At 34.9% G+C, this 21925-nt stretch overlaps 1 long non-coding RNA gene across 1 annotated transcript; it reads right to left on the bottom strand.

Moving 5' to 3' along the window:
- Nucleotides 1–1716: 1716 nt before the first annotated feature.
- Nucleotides 1717–21752, bottom strand: LOC143406797 (uncharacterized). Its single transcript, XR_013092297.1, has 3 exons — nt 21676–21752; nt 5132–5173; nt 1717–1764 (listed from the first exon to the last, which is right to left on the bottom strand). It is a non-coding gene; the product is annotated as an uncharacterized LOC143406797 (long non-coding RNA).
- Between the last annotated feature and the right edge of the window lie 173 nt (nt 21753–21925).

Here is a 21925-nt window from a genome sequence, read left to right as displayed (position 1 = left end):
AGGCATGTGCCATGGCACCCAGCTCACAAGCTGTTTTTTCATTTACAAAGAAGTATTAGTCATAAGTGATAACTGGATGTTTCAATAACTAGTTCGTATTCTTCTATTCAGGTACCTCCTCTTTGGTCAGCTATTCCTAGAACAGCAAAAGAAAGGAACTTGTAAGCACTCCATTTTATGCCAAAATCTCTTCCGTACTTTGAGTTAAAGTGGCAAGACAAACTTCCCTTAATTTGCAACCTTTCTCAGCCACAATTGCAATGTTCCCCTTCCTTCATAGACCATTTCCCTTAGTTTAACTTTGTTAATCAGAAACTAAGTGAGGCCTCACCTTGCACATTCCTCCTGATTGATCTCAAATCCCCATAGCAAAAAAAAAAAAAAAAAAAAAAAATTCCGTATGATTGCTGGAATCCTTGCTAATAATCATTATGTTTTCTTCTCTAGGGTCTATCTCTCCAACAGAGAAATTAAGTGTCTGGATAATGTTGATTTTAACCCATTTAGGGTAGGTAATGTGCTATAAGAGTTAACTTCATACAAATTGAGAAATATCAGGGTGACTGGGGGGAGATGCTTCTTTGGGTTCTACATACAAAGTTTCTCCCTTAAAATGTGAATACTCCTAGAAAGATATGCTATATGGACTGATGATTGCATGATTGACTCACTCCAAAATTTATGCTAAAAATATTAATCCCTAATATGATGGCATTTAGAGTTGGAGGCATTTGGAAGAAAAGTAGGTCATGAAGGCAGGGCCCTCCTGATGGGATTAGTGACCTTATAATAGCTAAGAATGCAAGAGCTTGCTTTCTGTCTTTGCTTTCCACCAAGTGAGATCATGTCTACTGTTTTCAAACCAGGAAGAGTGCCTTCACCAGAACTTGACCATGCTGGCACACTGATCTCAGATTCTCAGCCTCTGGAATAGACTTTATTAGCAGCCCAAACTAAGGCAGGTTAAGTCAGCAAACAAGGAACACAATAGATTTGTAAAATCTTTTCTTCCTCAGTCAGTTTATACAAAATATTGGGACATTCATAGTCTCCTGCCCTCCTACATCAGAGCTCCTGTTTTTCAGGGCCTTCAGAATCAAGGACCTACACCCAACCTCACCCCAGTCCCAGAAAGGCCTTTAGCCTTGGATTAGTATTTGCACCTATTTAGTTCCCCTGGTTCTCAGGCCTTCAGACTCAAATTGAATTACACCACCAGCTTTCTTGCTTCTCCAGCTTTCAGATGGCACATATTGGGATGTCTCAGCCTTCCATAATCACATAAGCCAAGGCCTATAATAAATCTCCTGTCTATCAATCTCTTATAATTGAGAGGTTTGCTTTTATTTCTCTAAAGGACCCTAAAACAAGTGCTGTCTTGCCATAATGATTTGCAGCAATCACACTGCAAGGAATTATTCAAAGCATATACATAAAGGAGTAAACCTCATGGAGAGCATCTGATATTCTGTTTACCTCAACCCATGTTGTTGCATGTATGAGCAGTTCTTCTTTTTTACTACCAAGTAGTATTCCTTTGTATTAATATACTGCAAAGTGTTCATTTAGTCTCATTTAAGGTATGTTTGGAGACAGAAAATCTGAATGTAAATGTTAGTTCTGCCATTTGCTAGCTACATGATTTGGGATGAAATATTTAATATCTATGTGCCTCAGTTTCCTAATCTAAGAAATGATAATATATGTGAATACTTACAGGTGAGCTGTAAGAAATAAATAAGATACTCCTGCAAAAATAATTTCCTGGAAAATAGATAATTTTAATAAGTATTAGGCATTATTTTCAAAATAATGTAAACCATTAAGATTAATTGAATGAAAATAAATAAAAAGAAACATTTTTATTTATTTAAACACTTAAAATGCCATAGGAAATCTATGTACAATTAAGATACTTTTTAACAACGTTTAGTGTCACAGAACTTGCTTAAGATTATTGCATTCTACAGACCATTCTATGTATTGGCCACTGGGGAAGTATGCAGGAAATACAGAGCAAAGAGAACTAGGTTAAAAATACAGAGCAGATGCATGTAACATAATACTGTGCTAAACCAAAAAGACAGACACTTGCATGCAATTTATTTCATACTCTCCTTGGAAAATGCATGTAAGACCAGATGGGTATCTACAAGCATGAACCCAATATGAAATTATAGCACATTTTAGTCTGAAGTTTCTGTTGTTCCAGGTTTCTTCTGACCATTTTTAAAAGTCATGTCAAAACTTAGTCAGCATTCGTGATCCATTAAGAATTAATTTTTAGGCTAATTAATCAATCTGTTGCATCATTTGAAATCCTTAATCTTTGTTCAAAGCAATAAATAGAAATAGCTTACTTCTTCCTAGAGTATTTATAAGTACTTTATAGAGTGATAAAAGAAAAACATATAATTTCAGCCTAGATCAAAGCACAGTCATGAGCAATAATTAATTTTTACATTTCCAAATGCTAATATTAAATTTTTACTAAGTGAGTGACTAATGAAATTTAACCAGAGATATAAAATAAGTCCATAGTTACAGAAAGAAAATCCATTATCAAAAATGTACTGGAAATTGCCAATTTTAATTTCAATTCCATTTAAATTTTATGCCGTAGATATAAAAGCATAGAAATGATGCTTAAGAAATATTTATTCTCCTGTGTTTTATTTTTTTGGTAACAATGTGTTTTACAAACAAAAGAAGTAGTAAACTCCAACTCTGAAATAATATCATCTCAGATGCTACTAAAAGTTGACACATTCAGAAATATCCAAGACCATCAAATGCATATATTGCTAAATTTTTTTAAATTAGGTTAAGTGTATTTTTTCTGCCACAGATTATATTTTTATCCTTGTTTCCCTCAGTCTAAAATCAAGTTCTGCTCAACTCCACTAGAAAAATGTACTGTTTGAGCTCCTTCAGGAAAATTTCTATAGGGAAAAAAGTTCTGTAACTCAACATGATTGACCCACCTCTGACCTCTTGCCACACAACTGCAAAAATTATTCGAAATGGGTTTGCACTCATTTACTTTTGTATTAAAAGCCACATGAAAATGATGTTATTCAGATACAAAATGCCAAGAAATAGCTATTAATCTGTGAATACAATGTCTATGATGTGGGAAATTTACCAATGATGATGCAAAATGATCTCCTCTGAACATTATTGAGATAAAGAGCTCATAGACAATCATCACAAAAGCATCCAGAAAAAGGGAGCTGCAATTTATAAGTGTTAGGAAACTGGAAGGATCTTCCCATTAAGTAAATGAGAAAATAAATGTAATTGGCTTGCCTGTTTCAACTCAAATATCTATCAAACATGTATTAATTTGTATTATTTGCACTGGCCAAGCACATCCTAAGCAGAAAACACACTTAAGATTTGTTAATGGCTAGTCTACTATATTTTACACTTATACTATTTTTTTTAATGGTTAATGTTTTCAACCATTTTTAGGCTATTTGCTTCAAGTAAGAATTGCAGCTTCATCTTGTAAGTTTTCTTTAAAAGTTCTATTTAGTTTAAAAGGTAATGGTTATGGGAGATGCATGATAAGAAAAAAATTGCAAAGTTTTAAATCCTTTGCCTTAAGCCTGGAAAGCATAAGACTATGGGGGATGTGGAGGAGAATGTTTATATCACTCAAAACAGCTACAGCTGTTTTGCATCAAAGGCAAGGTTTTTAAAAATGTGCTAAATGCTGAGTTCAGAATATCTAAAAAGAGATTCCCTGTGCACTAAAAGAACATCCACCTTCTTCAAAACTTAGTTTTCTAAATTATGTTACTTGGTGATGTTTTAAGGTAACCATGATCTAAGGTCTTAATCACAAAAGATAATACTCTTTTTGCCTTTGAAAAATCCAAAATCCCCAATCAACTGAACAGCTGCATATGATTAAGAATGTAAATAGGCTCAAGAGACTGATTCCATTTCCAATCCTCTGTTTATGAATCACCTACCCAGAGACATAATTTTAATGGAAACAGAATTTCTTTCTAAAGCAACAAATAAATTAGCCTCCAGGAATACTGCAGCAAGACATCATGTCTTTACTAGTATGGTTGTACTAAAAACGCAGACTCCATTTTCTTTGCTTAAAGCCATTTGTAACAGTTGACATGTTGTCAGGAAACAGGAGTTTCTCTGCTTTTCATTTTCTGCAGGAAAAAAATATTAAAGTTGCTTTTCCAATAATTGCAACTTAAACTCTAGATTTTGTTATGGCAGATGAAAGATCTTTTACTAAGGATACAATATTTTTGATGGTGAAAAAAAGGGCATTAGTTAAGTCTGTTCAAACCAGACATAGATTGACTGGCTCTGTTTACTGCTGCCCTTCATCAGATGCATATGCTTGATTTACAGATCAAGATACAGTCTGCTCTAGTCTGAGGTAGTCATGAAATTGTGCTGTATTATTTATCACAAGAGACCCACTTCAAGTCTGAGTTCCATTATTATTTTTAAGTGAACACAAAGCTGAATAAAAATGTTACCTAAAATCAAAGGATCTAATAGAAGCTGAAGCTAAAATAAATTAGCTCAAACCCACAAACATTAATATACTCATCATGGTATATAAACTATCAGGCTTAATCATATGTTCTCTTTTGCTTTTTGCCTCTAAGATGGTATAATTTTGAAAAGAAAAGTACAAAGTGTTAAAACAGAGTTGACATGCTACATTCAAATCAGACTCTTAAAAAAAATCTGTGACCATCAATTCTTAATACTACTCTAAATATTACACAAATGAATCATAGAAAAGTAACCCAGAGAATAAAACTTGAGTGACCACGATGGCCTTTAATAGTCATATTTTAAATTGGAACGTAACAAAATTAAAATAACATGATTCATATGTACTACTCTTTTTATCATCACTCTTACTTTGCATGACCTTTCTAAACACTGGAAAGAAGCCACTCAGGGCACAATCACCATCTCTACTACTGACTGCACTCATCTCCTGTATAACAGAACCACAATGGCATGTGATAACAAAAGGCACTTCACATCATTCTCAGCACAACCAATTAACATCACTGTCCTAGTTATCAGTATAGTGTGAATCTATCAAGTGTTTTGATGATATAGTGAATTAGATTACTTATTTAACTGGTCCTCTTGACTTTGGTTGCAGAAACCCCACCTAGAAAAAAACAGAAGAATAAGTGAGGGTTGCCACAATCTGAGTATTTTACAAGGTTAGTTTTTATGACAACACTCAGTTATATCAAAATCAGCACCAATCCACTCCCTTATTTGAAGTTTTATTTATAAAACTTTCCCTTTGTGGCACTTAATCTTATATAGATATATTTTCCTCTTTTTCTGAATATCACTGATATGCTTTTAACAAAAAATTATACCTGCAAAATGACAGGATAGATTCTGCTCACAGAATGAGAAGAATACCCTTATATTTTATTGGTTTTTAAAAAATATTTATTTTTTAGTTGTAGTTGGATACAAAAGCTTTATTTTATTTATTTTTATGTGGTGCTGAGGATCAAACCTGGGGTCTCACACATGCTAGGCGAGAGCCCTACCTCTGAGCCACAACCCCAGCCCCATATTTTATTGATTTTTATAAATCCACTGTTAATGCTAAGACACATGCCCTCATCAAGCAGAAAGTCTAATTGTTCAACTAGAACTGTTCTACAGTATTCTGTAAAAGATTAAGAAACAAGGAAATTATCACTATTTCTCATTAATACTCTGAGAAGTCTTACAAATGAGAAGTTTCTACTTCTGATTGGGAGGTAAGGTGGGAAACTTTCAATAATTATAAAAATTCAGATTAAAACTACCACTTAATTCCTTTAACACCCTTCACTTAATTCTAAAAATATAATATTTTAATGGAAAAATAAAAATATAAGCTTTATAACATCCCTTCATAAGACTGAACTCATTTGTGACAAAACACCTGAATTAACCAATTATTTTTCCAAGTGACTTTCATAAATGAAATTACTGAACCTTTACTGTTTATTTGTGAAATCACTCAAACAGACTAGAAAACTTAAAGAATTTCATAAAAGTTCTCTATCCACTCCCAAACCACAGTTTGATGGAAACTTTAAAATGGAAAGTAGAGCACTTAGGATCTGTTTGCTTTATAATTATAGTTCAGGCAGAAAAAATAAAAAGAGAGTTCAATGTCAGGCAATAAATGGAAGCAAGCAATATGAAAACTTCTTTATTAACTTAGAAGTATGTTGTATTGTGAAAAAATAAAATTTATAAAATCCTTGTAGACAAACTTCCAACAACATTTTTAAAGACATCCACATATGTTCCATAAAATAATTACCATTTTTCTTCCATATAGTCAAAATTTTAGTATCAAGACCCAAAAAATATGTGATTAGACAATAAAGCAAATGCAAAACCAAAAACAAGAAAATTTAACTTATTTTATAAAATAGAGAAATAATCTTATATGTCTAAAAACAAAGAGCAAGTGAAACATTTTCATAAGTCTAAAAGCCAGGCAAAAATAACAAAGAATTTATTTTTAGAAAATTTTGAATTGGTTTTACTTTGTCAGGAAAATACTGTATAGATAATTAAATTCCTTCTAGTTTATATTTAAAGTATACTAGAGCTACCACTTAGTCATCAAATTGAGCATCAAGAAAGACCAAATTATCCATTAATCTCTAATACTGCACTATAACCATATATCCACAGCATTTTTTCACTTAAATTTTGTTTCTTAATCTAGAAACTAATTATCTATGGACTTGAATGATTAAAGATAAAGAAAATCCATGGAGACTTTTACAAATGTTTATATAATGAAGTAAAAAATATGTTTGAAATTACCGAAATTTGTAATCAATTGTTATTTTGGATTGGATGTCTGAAATTAGAAAGTAACTCACATGAGATGGACATCACTATCATAGGGACACATGGTGTGATGCTACATAGTGTACAAGCAGAGAAATGAAAAGTTGTGATGCAATTGTGTACAATCAATCAAAATGCATTCTGTTGTAATATACACCTAATTAAAATTAATTAATTAATAAGAAAAAAAGAGTATATTTAAATTTTTACTATGTAAAAAAGGATCATATGTTATCCTCCTAGAATAATATAACTCAAAGTACTTTGTAGTTATAATTATTAACTTTTAATTAAAGAGAATATTACATTCATATTCCCAAACCTTTCAGCATGAATGAGTTACTCTGGCCTCATCCTTCCTTTTCATCCTGGTCACTTAATTTTTCCAACATGAAAAACCATACCAGAGTTCTTCATGTTCCACAAACCAATCATACTAATGCTCCTGCAATACTGCTACCTGGAAAATATGCTTCCCCTTCACTGCCTACAGAAATTTCCTTCTATATTTCCATGCCCAATTCCAACATCATCTCCTCTGTTAAGTCTTCCTAGAATCTTAGAATTATGGATTGGCTCTTCTTTGTTGTCAGAGATTTTTTTCTTGGCCAATATAATAAAAAATTATGATTTGATGTTCGCATGTTTCATGCCTAAGTTACACTCGATGTTTCTTAATACTGAATTGTTTCAATCATCTTTTAGATATTAGCATAGTCTTGAAAAGAGAAAGGCAAGGAGAGAAAGAGGAAGGAGAACAGAGAGAGAAAAGAGCAATTAGATGTTCTAATAACTCCATTTATTTTCCCTTTGGAAAATTACTAAAAGCACAAATAATCACATTTGGAAATCTATTAACTATCATCAACAATTCAGATATTGGAAGACTTTCAAAATATTTCATTTATAAATACAATATCTGGAACTGTAGCAGTGAAAAGTTGTATTGATATTGCACAAACATCTGGTTATTACTGCTAATCTTTGGAGAAATAATTTCAGAGTTCCTACTTAAATGGTATCAGTAAGATCTTGTTTGGTTTTAAGAAAACTTAAATTATTAGGGTGAACAGCTTTCTAATTAAAGAATAAACAAAGCTTAAAGTTTATAAAAAAAGTTTATAGAAGAAAATCATACCATTATTAAAGAAAGAATTTCAAACAGAATCTAACATTTACTTGGGGCAACTGTTTCCCAGGAATGAATTGCTCCACACTAATGAGGTCAAAGACATGAGATGGTTCTCCAGAGGCCTTTATCTATTCAAAAGGACTTTCAAAATAAAGTGGGAGTCGAAGAGGCCAGGGAACAGTTCCTTCATGAACCAAATGAATTCTCAGAGTCCTAACATCTGTTTCAGTTTACATACTTTAAGTATGACTTTACACATGGAAATTAAACTTAGGCATCATGCCTAAGAAGCAGACTGTCTGCAAAAGAACTACGTGTACCATCAACAGCTGGAATTTGTATAGGTTCACATTCTACACAGCATAATATCCTGTGGCCCCATTCTCAAAGACCAAATGTCACAGAACATCATCCTAATGTTCATTAAACTTGTAGTAGAGAGGGAGAAGACAATGAAGAAGAGGAATTTGGTTGTAAAAACAGTTGGGAGGAGTTCTAAAATTTAAGATCCAAGAGAACTCTAAAGACCTTGTCGAACTTCTTTATACTAATACATGTTCATTGTATAACCTTCCACTAAACTTCTTCATTAATTAATTAGTCATTTACAATAATTTTACATTTGCTAAAAGGATAATAAGAATTTCTGGCAGGCTGAAGGATAATGTGAACCTGCAAAACTAACAATGGACCTTTGCTGCCACCATGTGGTAAATCTATATTTTTGCAGTTAAAGTTCAAGTTTTTAAATAAGTTTCTGAAGTCATAATCATGAGCTCAAACCTTTGCTTTAAAGTACTATGAAAGACTCAATGAACATAAGATCTGTTCACAGATAGTTTACATGACAATGAATCAGTAACAAATTCACACTAAATAAGAGCCAATAATGCAAGCGTTGTATTATGGGTATTTAGAAGAGTATATGTCTTGCTCCAAAGACCACACATCTTTTAAGATTAAAACACAGGCAAGTCGAACATCCATATGCACAGTTCAAGAGTTATTGTATAATTGGATGACAATGAATGTCAAAGAAAATTTTAATTGCCCTGTGTGTAAAATAGGAGGGTGCATGAGAATGGGCATGGAAGTAAACATAAGTTTAATAGTTGTTAGAAAGGGGTTAGACATACAGAATGAAGGCATTTCAGGTGGCCATAATGTTAAAAAGTATAAATCTAGAATTGTGCAATGTTCAAGGAAAATCTAGAGTGGATTTTATGGAGGAAAGAAAATATTAAGTCAAGACAATTTATGATGGGCCTTTATGTTGAGGGCCACAGCCGAGTCGGGATGACGCATGGCATTTTTGCCAGAAGTAGTGGTTGAGAGGTGATGCCAGTGAGTTCTGGTGGAGTTCCCATTGAGTTCCAGTTGAACTCTCGTGGGGATTCCCAGAGAGTTCCGATTGGTTGAAGAAGTGCCAGAGGAGGGATATTTCCGGTTGCTGGTTGCTGAAGGAGCCGCGTGGCATTCGGGAGAGTTCCAGGGGAGCATATGTGGAGTGTGCTCCTCGTGGAGTTCAGAAATAAAATTTGTTCCTGCTTCAGTGGCTCATGATTTGTGCCCAGCCAGACTGTGGCACCTTTACTTCCAGGTCATCACAGGAATGACCCTAGATATGGGACTCATTGATTCAACTTATGCATTAATGATTAATCCCCTGGGTAGACATAATCCCTCTGCCACCTGGATATCTATGAATTTTTATGAAAATAATTTATTTTACAATAATCCAGTAGCTTAACCCTCTCCCTAAGTAAGCAACTTAGGGTTCCAGATCCCTGAAACCAAAGTCAATCAGTGAATCACTGCTAGTCTCCAGGAGAAAAATAAATAAATAAATATTTAAAAAGATAATGACTGGGCCCAGGAAGATGTGAGAGTTTTTTCCTGGTATTTCAGAGATCTGTTTTGAGAAGATGGTATGTGCATGGTAGTGAAGAACTTCAACAAAGGATCAGGAAAAGGAATTCAAACTCATGGGGCCTTACACAGCAGGCTATAATATAATTTCTATCAGGGAAGTGCAAGATTAGGCAAAGGACCGAAGATCCAAGACAGATTCAAGGTGAGTGAGACTCAGATGTCCCAGCAAAAGTAAATATCCTAGGATTGGTTCCAATCACACAAAATATTTGATGAAAATTATTTTAAAAAGGAAGCTTTAATGTGGGTCATATTTGATTGGATGCTATATTCTTCTGTTTTTTAAAATGGAGTCACAGAACACCAAGAGGTATAAAGCATCTACAGAACAAGGTTCAAACAAGGTTCATGTGTGAAATCATGACAGAAATTTGTATAATGTGCCCTCAAGAGGAAAAACAGTAACTCCCAAAAAGATGCAATAAAATTCATACTGTAATTGAAAGCATTTTCCTAATTGTAATATAATATGCACAGATGTTGCTAATCACTATGAAAATAGTTCTTTACCTTAATATTCAGAATAGCAACAATTTCACTTTATTCTTCTCCAACTTCCTTACTGCTTCCTGGGATCTTAAGGATTCCTAAAAATTTTTATACTAGAATCTTCTGCTGCTAGGTAGCCATCGCTTAGTCCAAAGACACAGCAATATTAAATATTTAAATCTTTCTTGATTCTTCATTTTCTGAATAAGAAAAATTCATAGGCATAGCTCAAACAATCCTGCCTCAGTTTCCCCAATGCCATGTTTTATAAGGGACATCCAGGATGCTCCTTGAGCATCCAGGAGCTTTTTATCTCTAAGAAATTCTGGAATCATCCCCCACAGATACCAGGGGACAACCATAATACAATACATGCCCCACCACAGACCTGCTAAATTGGAATATCCTATCTTGCCTCTTTGGTAACACATGATCTCACTTAAAAACCTGCAACTTCAGTATCTAAATCCTTTTGTCCTCAGTTTCAGTTTCTATATCTCAAAATCTTAGGTGGGAGGATCTGATTGGCTCCTTGGTTCAGAGACCCTCTATAGTTAACTGCACCTTGGGAGAATTTCTCTGACTTTCCAAAGAGAACGGCTTCTAAGATGATGCCTGGGGATTTGAAATTTAAAAATTATAACTTCAATTCACCTTCATGTTTACCTCATCCATATCTCATCTGGAAGGTGCAGGGGCTGCCCTGCTTAAGAGCCCCATGTCCCACAAAAGATATTATCTCTTGCAACAACTCCAAAGGCTTTGCTTCCAAGGTTCACATACATGGTATACTAAGTTATTCAGGAATTAACATCCTTAGAAAAATCAAAATTATAGCCTCTGCATCAGATATTTGTGGGACCTTTACAGTGCCTTCCTGTCCAGATGTACTTTATCATTCAGGGGTCATTTATCATAGGTAACATAGTGGATATTCTATCTATCTGGTTTCCAGTGGAACAGAGTTAGAGAGTTAACTAAAGGTCATATACTTATGATAGAAAGGGAAAGGACTTTCTTAATTCTTTATCCTCAAGATGATGAGTTCTTTAAGGTGCTTTCTGACACGGACAGACTTGATTTGAAGTTTCTCTCAAAAAGGAAAACATGAACCACAGCAAGACTGGAGTCGGGCAAACTCTATCACCTGTACTGGACCCATCTCCCAATTCTCCTGTCCAAGAACGTTTAAGGAATATCTTAGCTGCCCAGGAAAGATTATTGCCCAAAGAAGGAGTATGAAACAAAGGAAGCCAGACTGAATAGAGATTCAGCTGCACCCTAAAAGAAAAGCTTACCAGGACTGACAAGGATTTTAGGACCTGATATTATGATTTAGATGTGAGGTATCCCCCAAAAGCTTATGTGTGAGACAATGTAAGAAGGTTCTGAGGAGGAAAAAAAAGGGTTGTGAGAGTCTTAATCCAATCAATGATTAATCCCCTGGTAGGGATTAACTAAGCCATAACTGAAGTGGTAAGGTGTGACTGGAAGAGGTGGGAATTGGGGGCGTGGCTTTGGGATGGGGAGAGAGAGAGAGAGAGAGAGATCATCCCAAGTGGAGACCTCTCTGCCTTCTGATCATAATGTGAGCTGTTTCCCTCTGCCACACTCTTCTGCCCTGATGTTCTCCTTCACCTCGAGCCCCAAGGAATGGAACCAGCATTCTATGGACTAGGACCTCTGAAACTGTGAGCCCTCAAACAAACTTCTCCTCCCCTAAAGTTGTTCTGGTCAGACCTTTTAATCACAGCAATGAAAAAGCTGACTAAAACACCTGAGAATCAGAACAGTGGTTTCCAATAGAAATTCCATTTCAGGCTATTCCTCCTTGTCCTCCAAAAAGTGCTTGTGCAGTACAATTAGAAAAAAAAAAAAAAACTGCATTGCTACCACAGTCTCGTATAATGCTAATTAGAGATTACTGAAGGCATCAGAGAAAACTGTTCCCTAAAGGATATAACAAAGAAACATCAATGGGACAGCAGTGACCAGAGCAGAAGAGCAGTTCAACTATAGGCAGAGGCTTTGATTATAGAAAGTCTCAACTCCTACTCCTATGTATGCCTGGGAAAAAGAGATCTCACCAAGAATGCACAAACTGGGGGATGGGTTGGGAGGATGCATAATAAGGAGGGAAACCTCTAAAAAAGATCAGATTTCCTCTGTGAGGCTATGGACTCTGGAAGATTGTATTTTTCCAGTGACAGACATGAAAGTCTCCTAACCTACAGGCTTTTCTATGAGGTAATGTTACCACTCCTCCCACTGAGAGGTGAGTCCATTTCCCCTGTTTGAAACAAGACAGGCTGTGACTATTCTGAAGTCTCCAGCTACAATGATGAATGCATCTATTTTTCCTTGCATTTCTATCAGGGTTTGCCTTTTGTGTTTTTATGATAAACTGTTAGACACATACACATTAAAGATTATTAAGTCTTCCTGGAGAACTGGTCTCCCTATTATTCTTTATAATTTTTCTTGAAGTTTGCTTTGTCTGAAATTAATAGAGTAATTCAAGCTTTCTTTTGATTAGGAATAATATAATATATATTTCTCCCTTTCTCTCTTTACTTTTAATCTATCTGTCTTCATATTTGTAGTGGGTTTCTTATAGGCAATATATACTTAGGTCTTGTTTCTTGATCCATTATTAACATTGTTTTTCAACTGATGCACTGAGACCACTGAAGTTTAGTTATTATTTATATAGTTGGATTAATATCTAACATATTTGTTATTATTTTTATTCCTCACCTTTGTTTGTTCTTTCTTTTTTTATTTATTGGATTTCACTTGTTTTTTGTTTTCATATTTTAAATTGAGCATCTGATGATTCTGTTTTCTTTTCTTTTTTAGAATATTGGGGTTTTTTTGCTATCTTTCCCCATGGTTGCCCCTGAGATTGCAATATATATAGGGCATATAAATTACATACATATATATATATATATATATATATATATATATATGCATATATACATATACTACATATGTGTGTAATATACACACACACACACACACACACACACACACACATTAATCCACATCCACTTTCAAATAATAATACTTCATAGATAGTCCAAGTGCTTCATAACAAAGTATCCTCAATTCTTCCCTCCCATACTTTATAACATTTCTGTTATTGATTTCATTTATCCATAAGCTGGAATTATCCAAAACTCAATGATTATTGCAATATATTATTACTTAGAAAGAACTGTTATGCTAGCCCTATTAAAAATGACAAAAATAAAATATATTTCAGTTATCCTTCTCTAACACTCTTCCTTTTTATGTAGCTCTTAGTTTCTAAATTATCTTCTTTTTTCTCATTTAAACTTACTTTTTTAACTGATACTGCAAGTTGGGTCTATTGGATCAAATTCCCACCATTTTTGTTTGTTTAAAAAAGTCTTTATTTCTTCCTCATTTTAGAAAGATAATTTCACTGGATACAAAATCTTAGTTGTTGTTTTTTCTTTCAATATTGTAAATATTCATTCCACTCTTTCTTGCTTACATGGTTTCTGAAGAGAAGTTCAATGTACTTATCATTGTTCTACATACAGGTAAAGTGGTTTCTTTCCTCTTGCTTCTTTTGAGATTTTTTTTCTTTGCCTTTGATTTTTCTAAAGTTTGCTTATGATGCCACTTCATATAGATTTTTGGTATTTATTCCTCCTGGTGTTCTCTGAACTTCTATAATGATGATTATTCATCATTAACTTTGAAAAATTCTCAGTCATTATTACAATTACTTCTTCTGTTCCTTTCCTTCCTTCTCCTGCTGGTATTCCCACTAGACATTTTAAACCTTTTAAAATTGCCTCATAGTTATTAATTTTCCCTCTTTTTTGTACTATTTCCTTTTTGCATTTCAATGTTTGAAGTTTCTATTGACTATTCAAGATTAATACATTTCCCTTGGAAGTATCCAGTCTACTGATGAGCCCATCAAAGGAATTATTCATTTCTGTTACAGATGAAGTTCTCCAGCATTTCTTTTTGATTCTTTCTTCAAGTGTACCACTCTCATCTTACATTATCCACATGTCCTTGCATGTCATACACTTTTTACATTAAAGACCTTAACATAAAATTTCCTCTTTTAATCACAAGTCTGTATGTTCTAACGTCCTTCCTGTTCCTTAGTTTAATGACCTGTATCTAAGGTGATTGAAATAACATATTTCACTGGGTTTGGTGATATATGCCTGTAATCCCAACAATTCAGGAGGCTGAGGCAGGTGGATTGCAAGTTCAAGGCTAGCCTAGACAACTTATCAAGGTCCTGTCCCAAATTTTTTTAAATTAAATATTAAATTACATTTCATAGATTTTCAGCCTGTCATCTGTAAACCTATAGTTATATCATTACATAGCACTGAAAGAGGTATATTCTCCAATTATATTATACCTTCTTTTAAAATATTTAAATTCCTGATTCAGTTATCTTATACTGATAATAAATTGACACAAAATTAAGTGGTATAAAGTAATAACCAGTACCTGATTTGTAATTTTAAGGCTCTATAATATGTGCAGAACTCAATGGAGATGCTCAGTGTGGTATTAGTTAGGTTTGACTGAAGCTGAAAGATCCAAGATGATTTCCTTCATGTCTGAGACCTTGGTGTTAGGTATCAGCTGGGTTCCTCAGTTCTCTTCCATGTGGTAGCCCTCTTTATATCATTCGCTATTCTAGTCTCAAGAAGACATATAACTAAAATCAGAAATGAGAATGGGACATTATTGCTGGCCTTATTGTTACAACTTTTTGTGCCAATTAAGATGATTATGTGGGGTTGTCCATCATTCTATTAGTATGTTATTAATTTTCATATATTGAATTAAATTAATTAAAATTACTACAGAATATAGTGAACAATTGTAAGCACACAAACTAGGTAACCTAAATTAAATGGACAGGTCCTTAGAAACATACAAATTATCAAAACTGTCTAAAGAAGAAATAAAGTATTCTAACAAACCTGTAATAGGTAAATAGATTGAATCAAGAATCACAAAGTTAGCAATAATAAAAAAAAATCTAAAAAGACAGGGCTTACTGGTGAAGTCTGCCAAATATTTTAAAGAATTAACATCAATCTTTCTCAACCTCTTCCCCCACAAAAAAATAATAGGAAGGGAAAATTCCTAATTTATTCTATGAAACCAGAATTATGCTGATACCAAAGCCATACAAAGGCACTACAAGAAAACTATAGACCAATATTCCTTATAAATATAGGTACAAAAATCTTTTGACAGTTGGCTTGCATCTGTAGTCCAGCTACATGAGAAGCTGAGGCTAGAAGATGGGGCAGGCCTAGGAGTCCAAGGCCAGATTGGGCAATACAGCAAGATCCCGTGTCAAAAAGAAAAACAAAACAAAACAAACCCTTTAAAAAACACTAGCAAACAAAATCCAGGAACACATGAAAATTATAGAACACAACTAAGTATAATTTATTCCAGAAATGCAAGGGTGTTTTAATATATGAAAATTAATAACATACTAATAGTATGATGAACAACCCCACATAATCATCTTCCTTGACACAGAAAAGTCCTAACAAAATCCAACATCATTTCATGAAGAAAGCACTCAATAAACTAGAAATAAACAGGAACTCTTCAACATGATAAATAAGATTTATGAAATCCTAGCAGCTTGGGAGGCTGAGGCAAGAGGATAGTGATTTCAAAGCCAGCCTCAGCAACAGCAAGGCACTAAGCAACTCAGTGAGACCCTGTCTCTAAATAAAATACAAAATAGGGCTGGGGATGTGATTCAGTGGTTGAGTGCCCCTGAGTTTAATCCCCGGTAGCACCCCATCAAATAGATTTTTTTTTCATGAAATACCCACAACTAACATAAAACTCAATGGTGACAGACTGAAAATTTTCACCTAAGATCAGGAACAAGAAAAAGATGCTCATTTTATTCACTGATATTCAGTAATGTACTAGAAGATGTAGCCAGTGATATTAGGCCAAAAAATAAATAAAAGGCATACAAAAGGAAAAGTAGTGAAATCAACTCTATTCACAGATGATGTGCTCTTATACATTAAAAAAATCCTATAGAATATACACACGCACATTAGAATTAATAAATGAATTCATAAAAGTTGCAAGACAAAAATCAGTATTTCTATAGATTTGCAAAAGGGGAAAATAGGAAGCAGCTGATTGATGGGTACAGAATTTTCTTTTAGGGTGATGAAAATATTCTAGAACTACAGAGGAACTGTGGCTAACCAAAATTGTGAATGTACTAAATATCACTAATATTTAAATTTTATGGGTTTTTTAACTACAATTTTTAAAAAGCAAAAAAGCTGATGCCCAAGTGGCATTGCAAATCAATTACATGAGACTCTCTAGTGGTAGAACTGGTTTCATTATTTTCCAACATCCTATAAGTAGTTCCTATGTTATCACAATTAACTACTTATTTGTAAAGACAATTCATTGAAGGTTGATATGAATAGCTAAAATATCCTTCAGGGATACAACTGGTAAAAGTACCTTATTAAGTACTTAAATGTATAGTATTTTGCATAAGTTTGTTTTTTTCCAGATAAGGTTTGCAAGTCTACTTAATAGTTATTAGTTTGCATAGTTGTCATGACGATGTGATTGGATGGCGAGGGGAATGCTTTATGAAGACTTTCTTCATTGCCTGGTCTTCAGATTGAGACATGCATATGCTACAGTTTGAATGTGGGTAGTGTCTCCCAAAGATACATATTTAAAGAGTTGACACCATGGCAGTGCTATTGGGAGTGCTGTGAACCTTTGAGAGTTGGGACCTCGTCAGTGGGGACATGCCCTCTTGGAAGAAATTGTGGGATCGAAGTCTTCCTATCACTGCTTCAGTTTAAGAGGTAAACAATTGGCTTCACCTCACACTGCCACCATGATGTGCTGCCATCACAAGAAACTCAAACAAATGGGGATGCCTAATCTTGGACTTGAACCTCCAGAATCATGGGCCAAAACAAATCTTACTTTACTTCACAAGTAGCATATGCCATGTATTTCATTCTAGTGATTCAAAACTAACACAGAGGGTCTAAGAGTTTAATTTGAATTTTTAAATTTTGAGATGTCATTTTGATATTCCAAGAAAAAAAATTCCAGCATAACAATGAAAATTCTCCTTTGCAGTGATACTTGCCAACATAAGTACAATCCTTGGGCCAAATCTCACCTTACAAACTATTCTTATATGGCCTTAAGGTAAAAATGATCTTTATCAACTTAAAGCATTGTAAAACTAACAAAGAACATGCAAAAGAGAATATATATGAACCAAAAACTTAAATATTTACTATCTGGCCTTTTATAAAAATAAGTTATCAACCCCAGCATTGTTACTTAGGTTTTCTCAGGGAGGTTCAAATGTCCCTTCCTATATAGTGTTTCATTTCTCCTTAAGTGTGTTATCAATTTTCATATTCATCTTTATCTTCTCTTACTCACAGACCTACAATACAGTTGCTGCAAAAACTGGGACTTTGTCTAGTTCAATATTGACTCCTCAGCACCAAAAACAGTGAAAGGCACTCAAAAGATATTAGTTGAAAAAATATATAATATTAAGGTACTATCATTCATCCTGTAACCAAATATACAGATTCTTGTGAAATTTTGTTATTACTGAAATATTAATTTCTATATTTTAATATAAATATTAATATAGATTTTAACATCTAATAATATTAATAAAATATTCTATATTTTATTTCACACAAGTTATCAATTTGTCTTCCAAGTTTTGTGTCTGAACATCACTGTAGTCCCTCACAAGTCATAAATGGAAGAAAGGGTAACTTAATAACAACTACATCTTATAGGGTAGTCATATTGTATGAATCAGGAGATACCACTAACAGGAAAACCAGCCAGATATGACATACACTGTACAGATATGGATTAATTATATTTATTAAAAACTTAATACATAACATTGACTGAATTTCAGCACAGTATAGTGTTCTACTGATGCTATATGTGAAAGGCTGTTAATATTTTTTTCAAAAGTAGCAGAAATATTTATTTTAAAATTCTAAGATATTTAATTATAATAACATTAAAGTATTGTGTGAGGCAGATATACACTGTACAGCATCAGTTTCTTGTTAATTGTATTTCATTTGCACTGCTGATAAATTTTTTAAAATACAGGTGAATTTTGGGGTTCTCTGTTCCTTCACCTAAAACAAAAATTAAAAAAAAATAGCATCCATAAGGTCTAGAAACAAAGACAAAAAATACATAATAAATGCTATTGATATTACAATACATGATATGTTCGATAACATCAAATGATATATTATACATATTGTATATCAAAATGACAGTAGGAACCATCCTTGTATAAGTTTTACAGGAAATGTATCTTAAATAGAGGAAAGACATTTGTCTTAATTCCTGGGTGGTACTATGAGGGCCACGGTTCCTTGGATGTTCCCATAGGTTGGCCTTTTGGAATTGGTTTTACCTTTGCAATAACTGTTCTCTTCACCTAATTATAAATAGGTGGCCATTCACAATAGGATCTGTCTAACCCACCAAATGTACCTTTGGACTTTTGGACCAGCTTTCCAACTGTGCTATGAGGAACCGCAGCTCTTCCAGATTGACACAAACTTAAGTGTTGGGCTCTGTCAGTATATAGCCTTAGCATCCACTCACCACAATCAATTCAAATTATTCATCTTTTGCCAAGGCCATTTTCAATCAATAAAAAGTAAACTGGGAGGTGCTGGGATTGTGGCTCAGAGGCAAAGTGCTCGCCTAACATGCGTGAGGCACTGGGTTCGGTCCTCAGCACCACATATGTAGAAAATAAAGATACTGTGTCCACCTATAACTAAAAACTAAATATTAAAAAAAATAAACTGTGAGAAAATGGAAAGAACCAAGTAGAGAGAGCATAAGTCCCTGGTGACATTAGAGAACCATGGCACTAGCCCTGTCTGCTTGTTATCTGATAAAAATACCTGATAAAAAATAATGGGCTGGGGTTGTGGCTCAGCAGTAGAGTGCTCACCTCGCACTTGCGAGACCCTGGGTTGGAGCCTCAGCACCACATAAAAATAAATAAGTGAAATAAAGGTATTGTGTCCAACTGCAACTAAAAAATAAATGTGAAAAAAATAAGATACTATAAGTTAAGCAACTGTAGGCGGATTTGGTTTCTCAAAGATCATGCAAAAAGAACTCAAAACACAAATGATTTAATAGATTCCTGTGTGAAAATAATCCTCCCAGAGGTTGATCGATCTAGCTAGAATTTATTCATATCAGAATTTCTGATTTGGGGTACAGGGAGAATGGAGATTGAACCCGGGTATGGTCTACCACTGAGTTACATTCCTGTCCCCCTTTTTAAAAAAGTTTATTATTTTAATACATATTTTTTTAGTTGTAGATGGACACAATGCCTTTATTCTTTATTTATTTATCTATATGTGGTGCTGAGGATGGAACCCAGTGCCTCACCTGTGCTAGGAAAGCACTCTACCACTAAGCCATAACTCCAACGCTTTATTATTTTATTTTTTGAGATAGGGTCTCCTTAAATAGTACAGGCCGGCCTTGAACTTTTGATCCTCCTGCCCCAGCCTCCAGAATTGCAGGGATTGGCCACCATGACTGGATTCTGATTCTTTAAGCAAAGTTTACCATGCCCTAAAACAACTGAAGCCCATACTGATTTGACTGAGTCTCTTTATTTTATTCCTTCACTCAGTAATAAGCCTACCTCAAATTTCAAACTATCTAAGAAAGTTAAAAGCACTGGGCAAAAACAATATTTAAGACTATGGACTCAAAACTGACACTTTGTGGCCCTCCAATTATACTAAAGCACATCACAATTATGGGAGGCAGGTGACCTCTGCAGCTCCCAACTAGGTCTGGCTTCCAAAATAATGCTTTGAACATTCCCCACACATTGGCCTCCTTAGCAAAAAAGTAAATTTATCCCTGTTTTTTTGCAATGGTCATGTCTGAAGATGAAGCCATAATTAAGCAGTCAGTATAGATAGGTAAATCGAGTCAGGCCAATTTTGAGTGAGTTTGGCAAGTTGGAGATGCTCCCCTGAGGGATTGAAATGTTACAGATAACCTGTCCCAGGAATTGCCCCTTCCTATAGGGAGGTAGAAGGTTGTTAATGTGTCCTTGGCTGCACCATCCTGTCATTCCTGCTTCAGCCCATCAGTTTCCCACCTTTGGCCAGCCCACAGAGCATTCCTGGGCCTAGTCACTAATCAGAAAGGAGAAAGGTGGAAGAGGGTAGGAGAACAAAGGAAGCCTAGAACATATTAAAAGGGCAGAATACCTCGCTTTTTGGAATACCTGGACACCAGCTATGGCTCCCTCCCCGCTCCCAGGAGAAGTCTGTTACCCCTTTTTAAATAAACCCTGCTTTATATGCTTGCCTCAGAGTGCTTCTCTAATGTTCAGACTTCAACATTTGAGGGAGCAGAACTCCTCACTGGTAACCGGCGGTATCAAAGATATGTCTTTACCGTTGTGAATGTTATTTTTTTTCCACGATGAATAAACTTAGGTGTATACTGGTGACCACAAGGAGTGAACCATACAACTCTAAGTCAAGCCAGCATTGGCTCTTTTTTCTTAGGAGTGGCTAGAACTAGCACAGATGTAAATATTAAGATGAACGACTAAATAAAGATAAGCAATCCCCAATATACAGGGACCACGAAAACAACACACAAAAACTCACAAACAGGTCTGGTATTCTCAAGAGTTAGGGCTTCCTAAGTCACATGAATGGTCCACTAATGGAGGAAGTTAAAACCAGGGCAACTCACAGAACAAGCCTAGCAAATCAAAGAGCAAGGGCCAGGAATTGCCAGGGTTGGGGAGCAATGCCCTACAGACCAGAGCAGCTACTTTGAACATGGCTAAAATACACTATAATTCGGGGCTAGGAACCAAATTTCCGAAGAAAAAAGCAAGGCCCTGTGAGCTGTGGAGATTCTGCCGGAAAGTTACCGGATACTCACAGAAACGGGACAAAGTAAAGATTACTAACAGGAGCAAAAATCTAAGCAAGTAGAGAGAAACATCTCCATCCAAAAGAACCCCGCTGAGCGACCAAAGAACCTGGTGGCGCGGGGTTCTTGCATCATCTAGCAGCGCCGGAACCACAGTTACCGCAAAGGAGTTCTGTGGGAGGAATGAAGCTCACGTGATATGTAGTGGGCCACCTTCCGCTTCTGAGAGAATTTATGAGAGTCAGATTGGTAAAGCTGGAGAGAAGTCTCTATGTACTAAGTAACTGTGTAGCGATGGCTCACGTAAAGTCACTGTCTCCGTGTTTTGCTTTTACTTTTTTGCGCAAGTGTCTCTGTTTGACGTTGCCCAAACAAAAGATGGCTGCACAGACGCTGGATGCTACCACAGAGTCTTGGGCCTAGAGAAGCCCGGGAGTGTGTGCT

Source organism: Callospermophilus lateralis, chromosome 9, assembly GCF_048772815.1.
Source record: "Callospermophilus lateralis isolate mCalLat2 chromosome 9, mCalLat2.hap1, whole genome shotgun sequence".
NCBI lineage: Eukaryota > Metazoa > Chordata > Mammalia > Rodentia > Sciuridae > Callospermophilus > Callospermophilus lateralis.
Note: the sequence above shows the minus strand (reverse complement) of the source record. Positions and strands in the feature narration are given on the sequence as shown.